Source organism: Lagopus muta, chromosome 2 (assembly GCF_023343835.1).
Source record: "Lagopus muta isolate bLagMut1 chromosome 2, bLagMut1 primary, whole genome shotgun sequence".
Taxonomy (NCBI): Eukaryota; Metazoa; Chordata; class Aves; order Galliformes; family Phasianidae; genus Lagopus; species Lagopus muta.
The window spans coordinates 40,155,908-40,173,934 of NC_064434.1; the positions used below are offsets into that span (position 1 = coordinate 40,155,908).

An 18,027-nucleotide genomic window follows, 5' to 3' on the forward strand; every position below is an offset into this window, starting at 1 on the left:
AACTTACAATGCAAAGAGATGGTATGAATCCGATTGCTCCCTTACTGCACATTTACTCAACCTGTAAGATTCCAAATACAGCTTGGAGAAAGTTTCTGAAACAGGTTAGAGAGCTAAAATCAAAACATTATGGGAAAGCATTATGGAAAAACATAGAAAAAAGTTTTAAAGAGCTATATAACAACCCACTAGCTGCCTTAAATTTTAAGAAAGCTATGTTCCTATGAGACAAAATTTGAGACATCTAATGTAGGTGTCCATGAGGCCCTGATCTTTTTCTCAGACACAGAAATGGAGAGGCCACACAGCTAATGCATCACTGCACAAACACAAGAACTCATATTGTTGCATATGTGTGTACAGTATCACTTGTAATTTTTATAAACTGACTGGACAGACAAAAAAAATGAATTGGAATTGTTCTGCCTGTGTAGGCAAGTCCACCTGTATCAGTGTTGAAACTCTTACAGACATGAAAAATAAATTTTCATGAAATTCATTTGACAAGATAATGAATGAAAAAATCAAGTTAACCATAGAGGAGCGTCCTCTGAAGCTGAAACCCACTCAAAGAGTTACTCCAAAAGTAATGCCTCCTGCTTATTTCCAAGGAAACTACAACAGATACAAAGAGCACAACAAGACTACTCAATGGAGCAAATTCTCAGCTACGAAACACTATTTTTCAACAGTCACCTCCATTAGCTATGCATTTTTGCCAGCAATGAACAAGAACCTACATGCCACACTTGTCAAAATCTGCACCAGGGAGGTGACCCACGGTTGCTGTCACCACTGCTCAAACACATCACCCATTGCCTCACTGTGCTCACATACATGTGTTTGATCTTCACATACATTCAGTAAGTATTGATGAATGTCAGTGGCTGCAGGTCTTTTTTTTTTTTTTTTTTTTTTTTTGTGGAGGAAATCAATGACACATCTTAATACAAACCCCCACCTGAGAAACCATTTTGTCAGACTGCCCCTCTGCTGCCATGTGTCACATGGCAACAAAAGGTAACGGAATATAGATGGGAAAATTCAACCTCTACTGCCACACCACTATCTGCCTCCAACATTGTGAGCCAACAAAAGAAATTAGGAGGCATAACTTTCAGAGCAGCCTTGGAACCACCAAAGTCATTATGAACGAGTTGGTTAAATAATTCTGTTTCTGGTCTTTATGGCACTTCTATTTTATACATTGTTGAATTCATCATCAAAAGAAGATGTCTAATAACTGCAATGACTTGTAAGTGGCTCATATCATTAGCTTCAAAAGAAATGGATCACAAAATTCATGCTATATTCAGTATGGTGTAAAATGAACTCAATTTTCATAGAAAAGCCATTGGAAGAGTTCACATCACTTGGAAAGACAGAATGTCAATTTTGAATTAACTGTCTTAGCATATATCACGAGTCCTTGTCGAGCACTTCTGCAGTAATTAGTTATGGTTAATAAAATCACTGCACCTAGCAGACAACTCACAGCAGTTGTACAAGCACAGCATAGCCAAGACCAAGATGCATATTTAATCTTTAAGAACAATTGTTCTATGAAAGCACTGAAGCAAAGCTTCTCATTTACAGTGAATATTAAATCTTTTTTCATGTTCAGCAATTTCATCAATAAAATTGGTAGTAATATGGGTAATGCTGGCAATCTGAAATAAGACAAAATTCAAGTTCTTTAAAGTAAACTACACAATTATTTTTCAGAAGTGAAATACAGAGATTTTTAGAACACTTCCAAAAAGTTGCACATTCTATAGTATTTCTAAGTTCAAACAAACAAACAAAAAAATTGTCATGTAGCAGATCAACTTCATCTATCACTAAATGAAAACTTCCCAGAACTATATACCACAAATATGTTCATTCTATTTCCAGCATCTTTTGTGATAATCATGATTTTTATCGATAGTTGTAATTAAGAATACAGAAATTTGAAAAAAGTGAGCCATTACACGTAAATAAAGATAACCAATCATCCATGCAAAAGCAAATTTCAATAAAATAGTGCAAGTAATACTGTGTAATTTGTTTGCTATATTTAATAACATTTAAATCATTATTTTTCTACTTGTCTCAGTTTTTGAGTAGAAGAGGAGGCAGAAAGTTATGACAAAGTTTCAGGAAAACTCTCTTAGATATTAACTTCAGTAACCATACCCTAAGACTCATTTCCAAAGGGCAAGCTTCTCAACATCAAAACTGTCTCAGGGACACATGTACTCTTCACTGCAAAGATACAGTAAATACCTTCCTACAGTTACACAGCAATTGAGAGCCAAAAACTGTAGATTCTATCCAGTTCACTGCTACAACTGTTCCAACTCTGAATGTGCTCAGAATACCCAACCTAAATGTCACAGACCAGATAAGTGTCCCCTGAATGTTACTCACTAAACTGCTGTGTTTAAATCCTACATCAGTACATCACTATGTATTTTTTTTCCAAGGGTGAGTAGATTTAAGTGGTATGGTACTCCTCAACCTTTCAATATTCCTCCTAAAGTCTACTTTTACTTATTTATTTAATCAATGTACCCATCTGCCAGATGCAGTTCCCAGCAAATTCTAATTGAAACAGAGTCCATCTTTTCCAAGAGCTCACATACTAAGAGGCGACTTCAAACAAAACAGCACTTCAGGTATTTAATGATCAGCGAATGATAGCTTTCTATTTGAAAATAAAATAAAAATAAGAACTTAAAGGGAAAAAAAAAAAAAAAAAAGAGATATTACAGACATGTAATACTGCAGTGCTTGCAAACTAAAAATCAAATCTAAAGCTGCTGACAACTCTTTCTGGGCTGAGTGCCTGTAGAATTGGCAATGCATGTGGCAAGATACTTTAAGAAAAACACCCATACAGTTTCCTACAGTGGCAAGACCAAACTATTATTTTTTCCACAATTCCTACAAACATCAGAAATGCTTCTTTCATGAGAAAATAGAGAGAAGGGGGACAAAAAGCATAGCATTATTATTCCTGTCTGATATAGTGAGAGGAAAACACCTGCATTATGTCTTTAGAAACATGTTAAGGCTAGAGCAGATCTGTTTCCAACTGTAGCATTTTTGAAAGGGTCACATGTAGCCAAGTTCTGCTAGAATGTACATAAAATTTCTCAATGTTTTTTGTTGTTAGCTTTAGCTAATAACCACATTAGTCAAGATTCTCCTATTTCATAATTAGAAGTTCCATTAATATTTATGCCAGGTATACAAACCATGTTCAGATTTAAGGAATTGACTTTTGAAGACTCCTTATAAACAAAAAATGCCATACTAACAAGTAAATGACATAATCTGTACTTCAAAGGCAGCACTTCAAACTTGCTTCAAAAGCAAGGAGTTTTCACTTGGGCACTAGCAGATGCCTGTCAATGGGTTGAGTAGTTTTTTGCATACAGTATTTAGCAAAGGTGATAATATGTAGGGAAGAGTAAGTTCTTCATTTTAATATTTCAGAGCCATATACATTCAGACATCACTAAGTTTGTATTCACAGAAACACAGAACTGCAGGGGCTAAAAGGGACTTCCAGAGATCACCAAGTCCAGCCCTCTGCAAAGCAGTCCTCCGTACAGCAGGCTGCACAGGTAGGCGTCCAAGCAGGTCTTGAATATCTCCTGATAAGGTGAATCCACAACCTCCCTGGGCAGCCTGTTTCAGTGCTCTGTCACCCTTACTGTGAAGAAGATTCTTCACAAAGTTGTGTGGAACTTCTTGTGCTCCAGTTTATGGCCATTTGCCCTGGTCCTGTCCCCACAGAATGCTGAAAAGAAGTTGGCCATGTACTTTTGTCTCCCACACTTAAGATACTTACAAACATTATTCAGATCCCCTCTGAGTCTTCTTTTCTCAAGGCTGAACAGAACCAGGTTGCATAGCCATTCCTTACAGGGGAGATGCTCCAGGGCCTTTATCATCTTTGTGACCCTCTGCTGGACTCCCTCCAGGAGATCCCTGTCTTTTTTGTACCAGAGAGCACAGAATGGGATACAGTATACCAGGTGAGGCCTGACCATGGCAGAGTAGAGGGGGAGGATGACCTCCTTTGACCCGCTGGCCATGCTCCTTTTAACGCACTCAACTCGCTGTCAGGTATTATCCTCACTGTGTATTATCTTTTCCTAAGTTACCAGCACTATTTCACATCCCTCCCATGAAGTTCTTTTTCCTTTATTATACAGTCCACCATTAGAGCTTCACAGCAAAGTCTGTGATCTGGCTGGAGAGGAGATAAGCATTCACTGCAGCCTATGTGGCATGTGGTGCTGTGCTTGCATTGATGGCTAAAACTGTGATGGCAATACACCAGTACTTTGGTACTGTGGCACAGTGTTTGCACAGCACCAAGCCTCATTTTTCCAGCAAGTTTAGGAGGGGACACAGCCAGGACAGCTGAGCCAAACTGACCAAAGGGACATCCCACATCATGTGATGCCATGCTCACCAATAAAAACCCAGGGAAGAGGGAAGGGCCATTCATGGTTAAAGCATTTGTCTTACAGAATCATAGAATGGGCTGGGTTGAAAAGGACCACAATGATCATAGAGTTTCAACCCCCTGCTATGTGCAAGGTCTCCAATCACTAGACCAGGCTGCCCAAAGCCACATCCAGCCTGGCCTTGAATGCCTCCAGGGATGGGGCATCCACAGCCTCTTCGGACAGCCTGTTCCTGAGCGTCACCACCCTCTGTGTGAAAAACTTCCTCCTAATATCTAACCTAAAGCTCCCCTGTCTCAGTTTAAAACCATTCCCCCTTGTCCTACAGCTGTACAGCCTCGTAAACAGCCATTCCCCCTCCTGCTTATATGTTCCCATCAAGTATTGGAAGGCAACAATGAGGTCTCCCTGGAGCTTTCTCTTCTCCAAGCTAAACAAGCTCAGAACCCTCAAACTTTACTCATTGGAGAGGTGCTCCAGTCCTCTGATCATCTTAGTGGCCCTACTCTGGAACTACTCTAAGAGCTCCAGTCCTTCCTGTGCTGGGGGGCCCCAAGTCTGGACACAGTTCTCCAGATGAAGTCTCATAAGAGCCAAGTAGAGGGGGACAATCACCTCCCTCTCCCTGCTGCCCACCCCTTTTTTAATGCAGTCCAGAGCAGGGTTGACCTTCCAGGCTGCAAGTGCGCACTGCTGGCTCATATCCAGCTTCTCATCTACCAGGATCCCCAAGTCCTTCTCTGTAGGGCTGCTCTGGAGGAGATCTTCCCCCAGTTTGTATAAACACCTGGGATTGCCCCAGCTCAAGTGCAGCACCCTGCACTTGACCTTATTAGATTTTCATGGGCCCACTTCTCCATCCAGGTCCCTCTGGATGGCTTCCCTTCCTTCCAATGTATCAACTGCACCACTCAGCTTGGTGTCACCTGCAAACCTGCTGAGGGTGCACTCAGTGCCATTGTCTGTGTCACTGATGAAGATGGTGAAGAGCACCAGACTCAAGACCCCTGGCAGACGCTGCTTACGACCAGCCTCCACCCTGACACAGAACCATTGATCACAACCCTTTGGCTGAACTAGCCAGCCAATTCCTAATATATCAAACAGTCCATCCTTCAAATCCACACCTCTCCAATTTAGAGAGAAGAATGTGGTGAGGGACCATGTCAAAGGCCTTGCAGAAGTCCAGGTAGATTACATCCACCCTCTTCCCCCCATCCAAAGAAGCCATCACTCCATCATCAAAGGCCACCAGATCGGTCAGGCACGATCTGCCCTTGGTGAAGCCACACTGGTTGACTCGAATCACCTCTTTATCTCGTATGAAGACACTGCTTTCCCTAAAGTTTCAGGCAGTTGCCTGATAAAAAGAAGCAGTGAATTAATTTCTCTTTTTGCTTTGTTTGGGCACACAGCTTTTGCTTTCCCTATTAAACTGTCATTATCCCAATCCACCTTCTTCTTATCTTTCCTCTATTTTCTCCTTGTCCTGCAGTTGTTACATAGAATTTCAAGGGGAACAGTCTATGCATGCAGTTAGAATAACCTCAAGGAATAGAAGCACAGAAATCTTTCCCATCACAGTAAGCATTGTTACCACAGAATGAGAGAAAGACACTTCTTCCCTGAGTCACATTTTTAAGCATCTGAACTAAATGTTGTTGCCAGAGCCAGAAGCCAAGCACCCACACAGCCACTCACTCAGTCCTCATCCCAGTAGGATGATGGGAAAAGAACAAAAACTAGAAAACTCACAAAAAAAAAAGAAGAGATATAGACATTTTAACAGACAAAGGACACATACAACAACAACAAAAGGAAATCTCTCATCACATCCCATATGCAGACTATTTCCTTTCCAGCCTCCAAACTGGGACACCTTAGAAACCAACCCCTTAATCTCAGTTTCTACACTGAACATGTCACTACACAGCACCTGACTTCCTGCCCTCTTGCAGCCTATTCACTAGGCAGGCAGAGTGGGGAAAAAGGAAGCCTTGATGCACCACTGAGCAATAAACAAAACACTAGTGTGCTATTTACACTGTTTTAGCCACAAACTGATACTGCTATGATAGAAGTAAACCTTAGTCCAGCCACAGCCAGTACAAGTATCCATTAGCAGTGCTTTCTGCAAACAAAGGAGATCCAACTTGTCAAGGACAGATTAGCATGAGGAATGCTCCAATGATAGATCCCTGTAATAATACCTGTACTTCAAGAAATATGTAATTGTTAATTTCTGCAGGGTGATAAGGCATTCAAAAAGAGAGGCATAAATACAGAATGACTGGCTATTGTAAGAGTATACATATACTTTTACATAAGTATTGGAATTAGGAGATACATTATAAAATTGAATGTTACACTGAAAACAGTGTCAGATGGAATGCCTTTCTTATGGAGAACATAATTAAATCTGAGAATTCATTGTCACAAGATGCCAAAAAGACTAAAATTTTAAGCATGCTCAAGAAAGGATTAGATGGATTAGATGAAGTCATCTAACTTGGTAGCTATTGAACACAACAGCTTAAAGGCAGCTCATCACTTATTTAAATCACTGAGTGCTGAAAGACAGTAGGAAAGCAAAAGCATCACTGTATGCTTGTTTGTTGTTGGTTGGTCTGATTTCAGAACATATCACAAACACTTGCTATTTGCCACTACAAGAGATAACTCCAGGCAAGACAAACATTTTGTGTAAAAATAGAGCTTTGGAATCAGATGGAAACAAAGATTCTAGAGATTACAATTTGGGATTAAGGTGCCCCACATCTCTAAAATTAATTGCCCAGCCATTATTTCCTTCTCTTAGCTCCAACTCCACCTATCACTTTTCTAACAAACTTCCAGCAACACATTAGAGATTATTTGTTAATTAGGTATGTACAGAGCAGGGTTTGTTTTTTCTTCTTTCTTTAAGCATCAAAACATAACTTAATAAAAATCACGTAGACTAGAAAGTGCCCAATATCAACTTCATTAATTGTTACTAAAAAGTCAACTGGCAGAAAATTCCTTCCACTAATCAATATCAAGTGACTCTACTATTGTCTTTATTATGCATCCAGTTTTAGAAAGACATATCAGTGTACAAAGGTGCAGTGGAGGATAACAAAAACCCACCCACCTAGAAGACATAACCTCACTGGAAAGATTCAGCACTAGTAGGTTGTTTAAATTACTTGGAGGAGCAGCTACAAAAAGGAAGGAAGAAGAAAAAAATCGTGAAAATGAGCAGGGTGCAGACCTTTTTTTTTTTTTTTTTTACTTTAAAACAGGCCAGTTACATAAGTACCGCTTTAGGTTTAGCTTCAAAAAAGCCTCCATAAATACAGAACTGCCAGAACTGTCATCTGACATTTAAATTATTTTCTTTCTGAATCAGTGGAAAAGCATATCAAAGTTACCTGATCTCCTCCAAAAGCTAAGCTAGCTTCCAGAAAAAAAAGAGGCCTAATAAGTAAACTAATTTAAACAATTCATAAAGAATTTTATGAATGCTTTGTCCCTTGACAAACACTGAAGAACTAGATGGGATTCTGGCAGTATTACCATACGAATGGGACGGAGTTCCTCCATATACCTACACACCTAGATCTTGGATGGTGTAAATTCTGTCATGGCCAGAAACAACTCCAATGCTAAGGAAATTATTTTGTTACAGAGCTTGCCAAAAAGCAGAAGCTCACTGATACAATGTAGTCTTCTGATAAAAGCCAGTTTGCATCCAAACTAATGGCTGGTTAGCTCAATCATTTTTTTTCCTGAAAATATATTACTGCAACCTACCATGCTGGTGGTAAGCATTCTGATCTCTTCTCTGGAATTTCTAACAGTTTTTCAGCTGCAATAAGAACTCCAGACTATGGCTGACTCAGCTCTGACTCCAAAAGAAAAGGTAATGAAAAAGTAAAACAGAGTGTAATGGGAATGTTCAGAACTCTGCAGAAAATTGTTGTTTCTATTTCAATAGTTCTATTTCACAGCCAGTCCTTTAAGAGGCCTGAAGATTGAAAGAGGTCACTACAAATGTCAGCATATTAAAAAAAAAAAAAAAAAAAAAAAAAAAAACCCAACAAATTAAAGATTCAGGACTTATAAAAGCTTTAAATGTTCTTTGAATGCCAACAGAGTGTACTCTCCTGAAGCCTCTGAGGGGTAACCTGCACAGCACTAGAGACACAATGAATCAAACTACCTGAAAACACTCCACAGGATCATATTTGTTTTCCGGTTTGTTGTTGTTTTTTGCTTTATATATAACATATATATATATATATATATATTCGTTTCTACTGCTGAGTTTATTGATACCAATAACAAGTACCGAAAGCATTCATATCCATCCAACATCAATGCCGTTTTCCCCTTGGCAGCAAGCCTCTTACTCCTGCTTCACTAAGCAAACCAGCAGGGAAGGGAGGGGTCAGCGTTTAATCTCTGCTCGCAACAGGGGCTCATGCCCCAACACCCGCTTGCCGAGAGCAAGTAGGGCCAGCAGCCCGACGACGCCAGGCCTGGAGCCCCACGCTCACCCCTCGTGGAGAGCCCCACTGCACTGCGCCCGGCCGGAAGGGCCACGGGGAACGACAAGGGCTGGCTCCACCGTTAACATCGCGGAAGGAGAGTAAAGCTCGGCCGCCACGGTGAGACCAGCTCCGGCCGAGGCCAGGACCGAGGGACCACGCCGCCGCTGCCGCCCTCCCCACTCATCATCCCGACCCCCGCCCGCACCCGGCCGCGCACCTGCCTTCCGGCTTACCGGTTCCGCTGCCGCAAAGAGCCGACGAGGCGCGACGCTGCCGTAAAGCAAGCAGGCGGGGCGAGAAGGGTGCACTGCGCGGTCATGTCCTGGTCCGGCCGGGTGGATTTGTTGGGCGGTTTCTCGCTGATCCTTCTCCCGTGGCCACACTCCCAGCACAGCTTATTCAGTACCTCGTTACTCACCCTGATTAGTGTTTCTATGGCTCTTCCCCTGCGTGCTCGCCGAGTCACTCCGCGCTTCCTGCTCCCCAGCCCCTTTTCAGAGCGGTGCGTGCGCTACGCTCAGGCCGCCTTCCGCCTTAGCCGCTCTGCTGTGTCCTTGTGGAAGGGACCAATGGCACCACAGTGGAGCTAGAGAGTGGACAGAGGGGGAAGAGAAAACGAGGAGTGTGAAATAGCTTTAGGCCGAAACCGAACCAAAGGAAAAAAAATCTCAACATAAAGTGTTTGTCTGTCTGTTTGCAAGTATAAAGGTACTCTTAAATAAGATCACTGAGCCGCTTTCACCTATACAGCACTAGCAAGCAGCTTTTTTTTTTTCTAAAAGAAAGAAAAGAAAGAAAAGAAAGAAAAGGAAGAAAAGAAAGAAAAGAAAGAAAAGAAAGAGCACTCCTCTCTCTGTTTGCCTGTGTGTTTATTTGTACAACTGAGGGTGTTCAAAAGCACATTACCTAGAAGATGGTAGTGTACTCTATCCCAAGCTAAAAGGGAAAAGTACAAAGTTCAACAGAATCAAATATTTTGGTTTTGGTACGCAGCCATGTGGAACTGGATGCAGTGTTTCTAGATCACTTTTAGTCTTTCACAACTGTAAATACTGGATAAACCCAATTTTCACCAGTTCTGTTCAGTTGTCATGTTAAAAAACAATGAGGTTCTGCAGGACTAACAAAGAGTAAGCATATGGTGAATCTCTTGTAAATATATCCTGATTACCAAAGGGTTCCAATTCTTCACAACTATATTTTCAAAGCAAACACATGCATTTTATAAACACAGTACCTTACATTTCTAGTGCGTGGATCTCTAAGCCAAAGTTAAACGTAATTTAAAAAGAGCCTCTTCAAAATCCTCTTATGAGTTATTCTAACATGCTACTTTCATTTTCTTTTTTTAAGAAATGCTTATATAATCTGACACCAACTTTTTTTTTTTAATGAAGAACAAATCACCTGGATATTGCTTTCCAGAAGGTAGCATTTCACTTTCACTTGTGAGTGAAAGCTGTCACATACCACATACTACAGATCTGTACTTCTTCCCTGACTTCTTCAAACATCACATAAAATCAAGGTTCCAGTCTAATGAAACCAAGACATTTTTATCTTCTAGACAAGAAACTGAGGCAAATTTTTCCAGATCTATACATCCATTTGTAGACACTAAGTATAGTTTCAACATTCAACATCACCCACAAATTTCAAATTATTTTTAAACAAATATTTTATTTAAGCAACCTATGCTCTCAAATGTACTAATCCTGAATGTGTAAATAAGGTGATGTTTTATAACAAAGCTATTATCTGCTAGATTTTTTTTTTTTTGTGTGTGTGTGTGATCCAGAAGTTCCAGAACAGAACTCATAGAATTCCTTTCATCCAATGCATATGACTTAAAGGAGACTTATTGCTGAAGTACACCTGGAAAAATAATATATTTTTTTAAAATTTAATTTTTTGGAAGTGTATGTGTAAAAACAATGAATGAAATTCCATTCATGAAAAATATTCATAGAGAGGACTTCATCTTGGAACAATTTATGTTCTTGCTATAGAGAAATCTACATACGATCTCATCTTCTGCATTTGCTAAGAAAGCAGAGAAGTCATTTAAGATGATATCCATCTCATCTTAAAATCAGAAGAATCATACAGTAAGGATGCGTGCTTCCCAGTTATCAGTAGAGGGGAGCATCAAATGACCAAATAGATATATACATATTACTGTAATATCTAAAGTTAATAAAGGGAGTTATTCAAGCTGTAATTTCATCTTATTTATGGACTAAGAGAGACATAAATGTAAACTACAGGGTATGTTCAGGAAGAATTTACTCTCAGGAGAAAGAAAAATTTCCTTGTCATTTCTTCTTAAGTCATTCTCTTGACATCCACACCTTAACTAACTTTGTGTTCATTCTATTTTGTGTTGTGCCCAATCTTCGGCAGCCTTTCTATAGCATATAGAATAGTAGTTTAAAACCTTACTACCTTTTGTTATGCTCTTAAATAGGCTGAAAAATATCTCTGTCTTTTACACCTGTCAGAATAACCACACTAAGAATTCTGACATGAACTTTAGAAAAATTTTTTCACAGAAGGCAGGAGAAATTACAGTCTGGAAAGCAAGAGACATCTTATTTTAAGTTTACAAAACACCACATAAGTTTATATGAATGAATACTTTATTCCATATTTCTAACTTTATTTGTACACTAACCAAGCAACACTGTATTCAAGGCTGTACAGTTTAAAAAAAAAAAAAAAAAAATGATAGCAGTACCTTTCATGGGGATACAAACACTATGAAAGAAGGTGACAAAAAAAGAAGAAAAAAAAAAAAAAAGGAAAAAAATTAGCTCACCCTTTCCAACAACCAGTGACAGCCCAAAAGGAGCATACCCCCCTCCTTCACCCCTCAGGCAAAGACTTGTGGCTTTCTTGTCTGCTAACCCTTAAATGAGAGTGAGGAGAGGCAGACCAAGAGTTCACCTGTTCTGGTCACTCAGGTACATTGCTTGCACCTGAGCTCCCTGGGTTAGCTACACCTGGTGCTCAACCATTGCTTCAGGCTGTGACCCAGCAATTCTGCTGTGAAAGCTAAGCATGGTTTTTGGAATATAAAACAGTGGGCACTCATAAGACCCAATTCTGGTTGCTGTGAATACTGCCAGCTGATGATGCTTTGTTTATTCTCCGCAAAAGCACTGTAATTCTCAGGCTATTCAACTGACTCTTTTGTTTTTAACAACTAAAGCAAAACTACTGTTAGTGTGTGAGCCATGGATTTTACAGTTACTTGCTGCATACTTCAGGTTCAGTAATGACATAGACTAGTATTTAGGATGTCTTTGTCTTTCCTTTGGCAAGAGAAAACTTGAGAATATCACTGTGGTCCAGAAAATTCAACAAATGCAGGCTCTGTTGAGATTATCTGACAAACCTGACAGATATACTTGACTTGTTGTTGATCTCTGCTGTGATGAAAGTACCACGTGTTTAGAACTGAACCACTGTCTGCAGATGCCGCTGTTACCAAAACTGGGAGAAGAATTTTAAATCAATATTATTATGTGAAGATAATGCAGCTTCCTTGGGACACATCCAGAATGTCTATTGCCTATGATTACAAAGTAATCATATTGTGCATGGCCACAAATGCAATGCCAGCAAAAGTTGGTGCATTAGAGACACTGTCATTCAAATGAGCTACAATTTCTCTCCAGTCATCTTGCTCCCATGGCCCTTAATACTTAATTTAAAATTTCACAGACACTGCGAGACATCTGTGAATTCTTGAAACTTAATACACGGTGCATCATAGAAAATACTTCTGTAGTGGCCGCTGCTACATAAAAATTCATAATTTAAATTTGTTCTCTGAGACCTAAGACTTTTTTAAAGTAATGCAGGCTATAGAAAGGGAATATATCATCCTAGTTATTACTTGTTCTTCCATTCTGCTCTGTGGCCTCAATGTTATTGTTATTATCTTCTACCAGATATGAATGTATCTTGGTTTAATATCTACTTGTGCTTCTTTATCACAATGAATTTTCAGAGCAATCTTTTGTTTTGTCCAGAGTTTTTAGGGTTAATTAGTGGCATGATATTCCTTCTCTGCTAGTGAATATCAGTGCATCTAGAGAATAGAATCATAGGGTTGCAAGGGTTGGAATGGACCTCAGGAGATCGTTGAGTCCAATCCCCCTGCTAAAGCAGGTACCCTACAATGGCTCACATATGTAAGTGTCCAGAGGAGTCTGGAATGCCTCCATAGAAGGAGACTCTGCAACCTCTCTGGGCTACTTTTTCCAGTGCTCCATCACCCTTACTGTAAATTTCTTATTGGTCACCCTTACCATTATTTCTTATTAGTGTCCATTAGTGATTACCCATTGAATTTCTTGAATTTATTTTAAAATGCAAGTGTATTAATTGCTTCACAGGTGTGGATAGAGTATAGAAACATTCTACACATTTTCATAATTTAACAAGGTGATTCATAATTTAACAAGTGATAATGGACATGTTTTCTTTTACTTGTTCAACCTGGTTGAACAGTTCCAAACCTCATAGTAATCCCCAGTATTGCTGATTTTTTTGTTTGTTTTATTTTTCAAATGTTAACAGAGTTAATTGTCTCTTCATGAATGACTATATACAACACTTGAATCAGGAGTGCATTTTCTCTTCTCTTTTTTCTTTTTTTTTTTTTTGTTTCTCTTCAGAAAGTGATGATCTTTCATTTGCTTTTCAAATTAATCTAACATAGACATTGATGTTATAATATAAAAAAAATGAACTTGAACATAGATAACATCAAGCATATTTTAAAGTATTTAACTGTATAGATTTAGAGAATGATTTTTAAGTGTCTTCTTATCCATAATGTTTCTGTACCTCAGTCATTCATGTTCCTGCTCTGATCCATGTTAGCAAATGGCTGCACTGTGTGTCATGATTCCTGAATTTGCACTGATGTATTTTCCAGATCTGTATCACCCAGAATGAAAAAAAAGTAAAACAAATGGAAGCAACAATTCATTCTAAACATGAAGAGAACAAAACTTCTTTTCTTTTTTTTTTTTTTGAAAATCATATGTAAACGAGGGCTGCTCTGAAGCTAATCTCCTATATCACCCACAACATCAGAGGTGGATGGTGGTGGTATGGCAGTTTAAGTTGAATCTTCCTACCAATATTCCATTATATTTTGTTTTCATGCTACAGGGAGCAGCACAATGGTGTCTAATATGGAAATGTGTATGAGGCAAAGGTGTGCCATTGAATTCTTCCATGTGGAAAAAACAGAAAGCCATCAATTCTTGCTGATTGATAATGGAGACCAAACATTGGATGTGAGCACAGTGAGGCAGTGGCTGGTGCATTTCAGCAGTGGTGACAGTGACAGCGAGTCACCTCCACGAGTGCAAATTTTTATGAGCTTGTATACGTATGTAAGCGGGTTGCACTGAAAATAATGCCTCCTATTTATTTCCATGGAAACTACAACAAACACAGAGATCACAATAACATAGTATTATTATTATTATTAAACAAATTTTCAGCAACAAAACATTGTTTTTCAGTGTAGTCACCACAATCAGTTATGTATTTTCACCAGTGATAAACAAGAGCCTACATGTTGCTCTTGTAAAAGTCTGGGAGGACCCTCAGAGAAGGGCCATAAAAATTATATAAGGAATAGAACATCTCCCTTGAGGATGAGCTGAAAGAACTGGGGCTGTTCACGCTCGGATGAAGAGAATGTTCTGGGGAGGCCTGAAAGTGGCCTTTCAGTATCTAAAGGAGGGCTATAAAAAAGAAGGGGTCAGACACTTCAGTAGGGTCTGTTGTGATAGGACAAAGGGAAATAGTTTCAAACTATAGGACAAATGTGAAATTTAGACTGGATATACATTACTGCAAATCTGAAAGGGTATCCCTATGACTTCCATTGAAAGTGGAACATCTTTTTAGATGCCAGGCACTGTTCTCTTGTCAGTCATGCTGATATATGTTTGCTGTTCCAGCTTATGTCACTGAGCATAGCTCAGTTTAAAAAAAGGCTAAATTTTGATCATAGGGTTTGTTTTAGAAATCAGTATGTGAAGGGGGTAGGTAGCTGTGAGAATCTGGCAAGGGCCTGCAGCAGCTTAACAGCTCACTGCTTACACAAGCTGTTGACATATGTGCATGCCTGTGTGCATCTAGATAAATAGAGACAAAGAAATTCTCAGAATTTTATGTGTGTTTGGGTTATATTCAGATTATTACTGTGTGTTAGCTTGTATTAGGAGGCTTCTCAGAGGCCATTAAGGAATGTAAAGAAGTCTGAAATACTGCTGTTAAAATCTCTGGTAGCACAAGACCAATAAATGCTGTAGGGGTTCATCTCACATATACTGCAGAGGAGGAAGAGGTCGTTCCTACCAGCAGTGAAGCAGAAGCACCAGGAGCAGGAAGCAAAAACTTTCTAGCCAGGGCTATATAAGTCCTGCATGGTCATTAAATAGGATAGTTTTTTCAGACATGTTGTTTTCAAAAGCTGGAAAAAAATAAAGAGAATCATATAATCATTTGTGAGTTGGAAGGGACCTTTGAAGAACATCTAGTCCAGCTTCCCTGCAATGAACAGGAATGTCTGCAGCTAGATCAGGTTACTCAGAGCCCCATCCAGTCTTAACATAGAATATTCCAGCATATCCTATTCTTATGGACATCAACATTTGCCGTGTTCAGAACAGGGAATTGTGAATAAAAAGAAAAAAACAAAGTGTATCTTAGAAGAGTGCTGTCTGAGGGCCTCAGAGCACACTGAGCTGACCAAGTCAAAGACAGGTAATAACTTGTGCTCTGTAAATTGCTCGATCTGGTGTGCTCACTTCTGGCTTAGGACTGCTGGAAGAAAGTAATCAATAAACAGAGTTTTGGATAATAAGTTTTTCCATATTTCTGAAATACCACAGATTTTCACCTATTTATTCAAGGGAATTGTGTTAGCTAAGACTTTTAAAGTATTTCTATTGAAAAAGATGTTGAGATGTTCCTGCTGAGATTATTTTTTTGTACCTTATAATGGATTCATAAGAATTGTCCAGATGTCCTTTAATACATATAATAAGTATGATTATCTTTTTGATGTGATCATCATGTCTCTTGACGCTTTTGAAGACTATTCAGTGAACCAATTACTTGTATTAGAGACAGTTGTCATGTGAACTGAACAGAAAAGACCCTTTGACAGAGTGGTGTTATTTAAAATGTTAATACTTTGTCTGGAGAGGTATTAAAATAAAAAAAATGCTTCTTTGTCACATGGTCCACATCTTTCTGTCAGGTTATGTGACAAAAAGCTTGCCTGCACACATAGAAGGGATCACAGAGAGGAAGCAACAGATAGGGGTATATAGATTGGTGATTTAGAGGAGACCTTGCTCAGATCCCTCTCAGGGCATCCAAGCAGAGCCCCAGCTTCAAGGGACTGGGTGACACCAGCCATCTATGTGTGCATGTACGTGTATGTTTATGCATACATGTGTGTCTGTGAGTGAGGGATCTGCACCAGCAGCTGCAGTAGAGCTGCTGAGGACTTAAGTCCAGCTGCCAGCAATTGGGGAGATTGGGACCCAGGTGCAGCTACTAATCAAACTGAATGTCTGAGCCCAGATGCTGGGTGGACACGCATTATCCATACATGTACATGTGTTTCACTCAAACAAACCTTCATCCTGTTCAGCCAGAGAGGGAAAGAGAATGAGGCTGTTGGCACTGTCTGTGTTTGTATGAGTTCTGTGTGTCTGTCTGTACTGAACTGTGTCACCAGTCATTTATGTACATATAAGGGCATATAGTGACAGGATGAGGGGAAATGGCTTTAAACTGTAAGGAGATAGATTAAGACTAGATATTAGGAGGAAATTCTTCACTGTGAAGGTGGTGAGAAACTGGAACAGGTTGTCCAGAGTGCTTGTGGATGTCCCCTCTCTGGAAGCACTTAAAGCCAGGCTGGATGGGGCTTTGAGCAACCTGGTCTAGTGGAGGTGTCCCTGCCTATAGCAGCAGGGTTGGAACTAGATGATCTTAAAGGTCCCTTCCAAGCCAAACCATTCTATGATTTTATTATATATATGCATATGTGTATGTGTACTCTGTGTGTATGTGCCTCCTGGGAATACATTCTCAGCCTTGCTGCTGGTTGGACCTGGGGTCATGGATCTGTGGCACCTTAGTCTCTGTTAGCCTACTGGATTTGGCTTCCCTACTGCCCCATCTGTTTATTGTTCAGTTTCCCTTGATAATGACAACAAGGTGATGATAGTTGCTATATTTCTCACAAAGTTTAATGTTGACTTCATTTGTTCTGTCATCTGATCAAATAGTTTTTTTTTTAATCTTAATTACAAAACAATAAGCAATCACACATGTTCATTTTTAGAGACTGTAATGCCAAATTTAGCTTTTGTATTCAAGTACAGTGGCACTGTAATTTACTTATTTATCTGAGTATTACTTGGAAAAAAAGAGTTGAAAACATGCCTTGTAAATTACCAAGAACTCTATTTTCTTTTTCTACACCTAACAAGGTATACTTTCAGTCTTACTACCTTCTATTGTTATAACATTAGCTTTACAAATTAAGAGTGAGGCAGGGCAGATCTAGAGTGATGGATGACCATTCATTTGTTACATTGGACTATCATTTCCTTTACACTGTGTGATCTGTCTTAGAATTAGAAATCTAAAATAATAGTCATACTCTGCCAAGTTCTAATTAGGCCATAAATGTTTATCAGCCCAAGATCGGCTAGGTGATACTTAAGGTACTTAAGGTAAGGGTAAGGAAACATGTTCATATGCCTCCAAGAAATAAACATTTTACTCTTTTATCTCCCCAACACTAAGAGTAATTCCTTAACTATAATCTTCGTTCTTTCCACAAATAAAGTGCTTTGCATTTCTTAATAAGAATGCATAAATCAGTAATGAATAATAATTCTGAAGTCTTGGTTATGGTTTGCATTGTAGTATAAGAGGTGTTAAGGTTGCACATAGTGTGCTTCCTTATA

General features: G+C 39.3%; 1 protein-coding gene across 3 annotated transcripts in view; it reads right to left on the minus strand.

Annotated features, from left to right (window-relative positions):
- ASCC3 (activating signal cointegrator 1 complex subunit 3) overlaps positions 1–11,863 on the minus strand; it is a 259,113-nt gene extending 247,250 nt beyond the window's left edge. The window contains exons 1-2 of one of the 3 annotated variants that reach the window (XM_048935766.1): positions 11,820–11,863; positions 9,235–9,587 (exon numbers count right to left, since the gene is read on the minus strand). The gene's annotated coding sequence lies outside the window, so the exon portion shown is untranslated. Of the gene's footprint in view, positions 1–7,599; positions 7,621–9,218; positions 9,588–11,819 lie in introns of those variants that run through there. The other 2 variants (XM_048935767.1, XM_048935768.1) reach the window with 2 other exon arrangements.
- Positions 11,864–18,027: the final 6,164 nt, after the last annotated feature.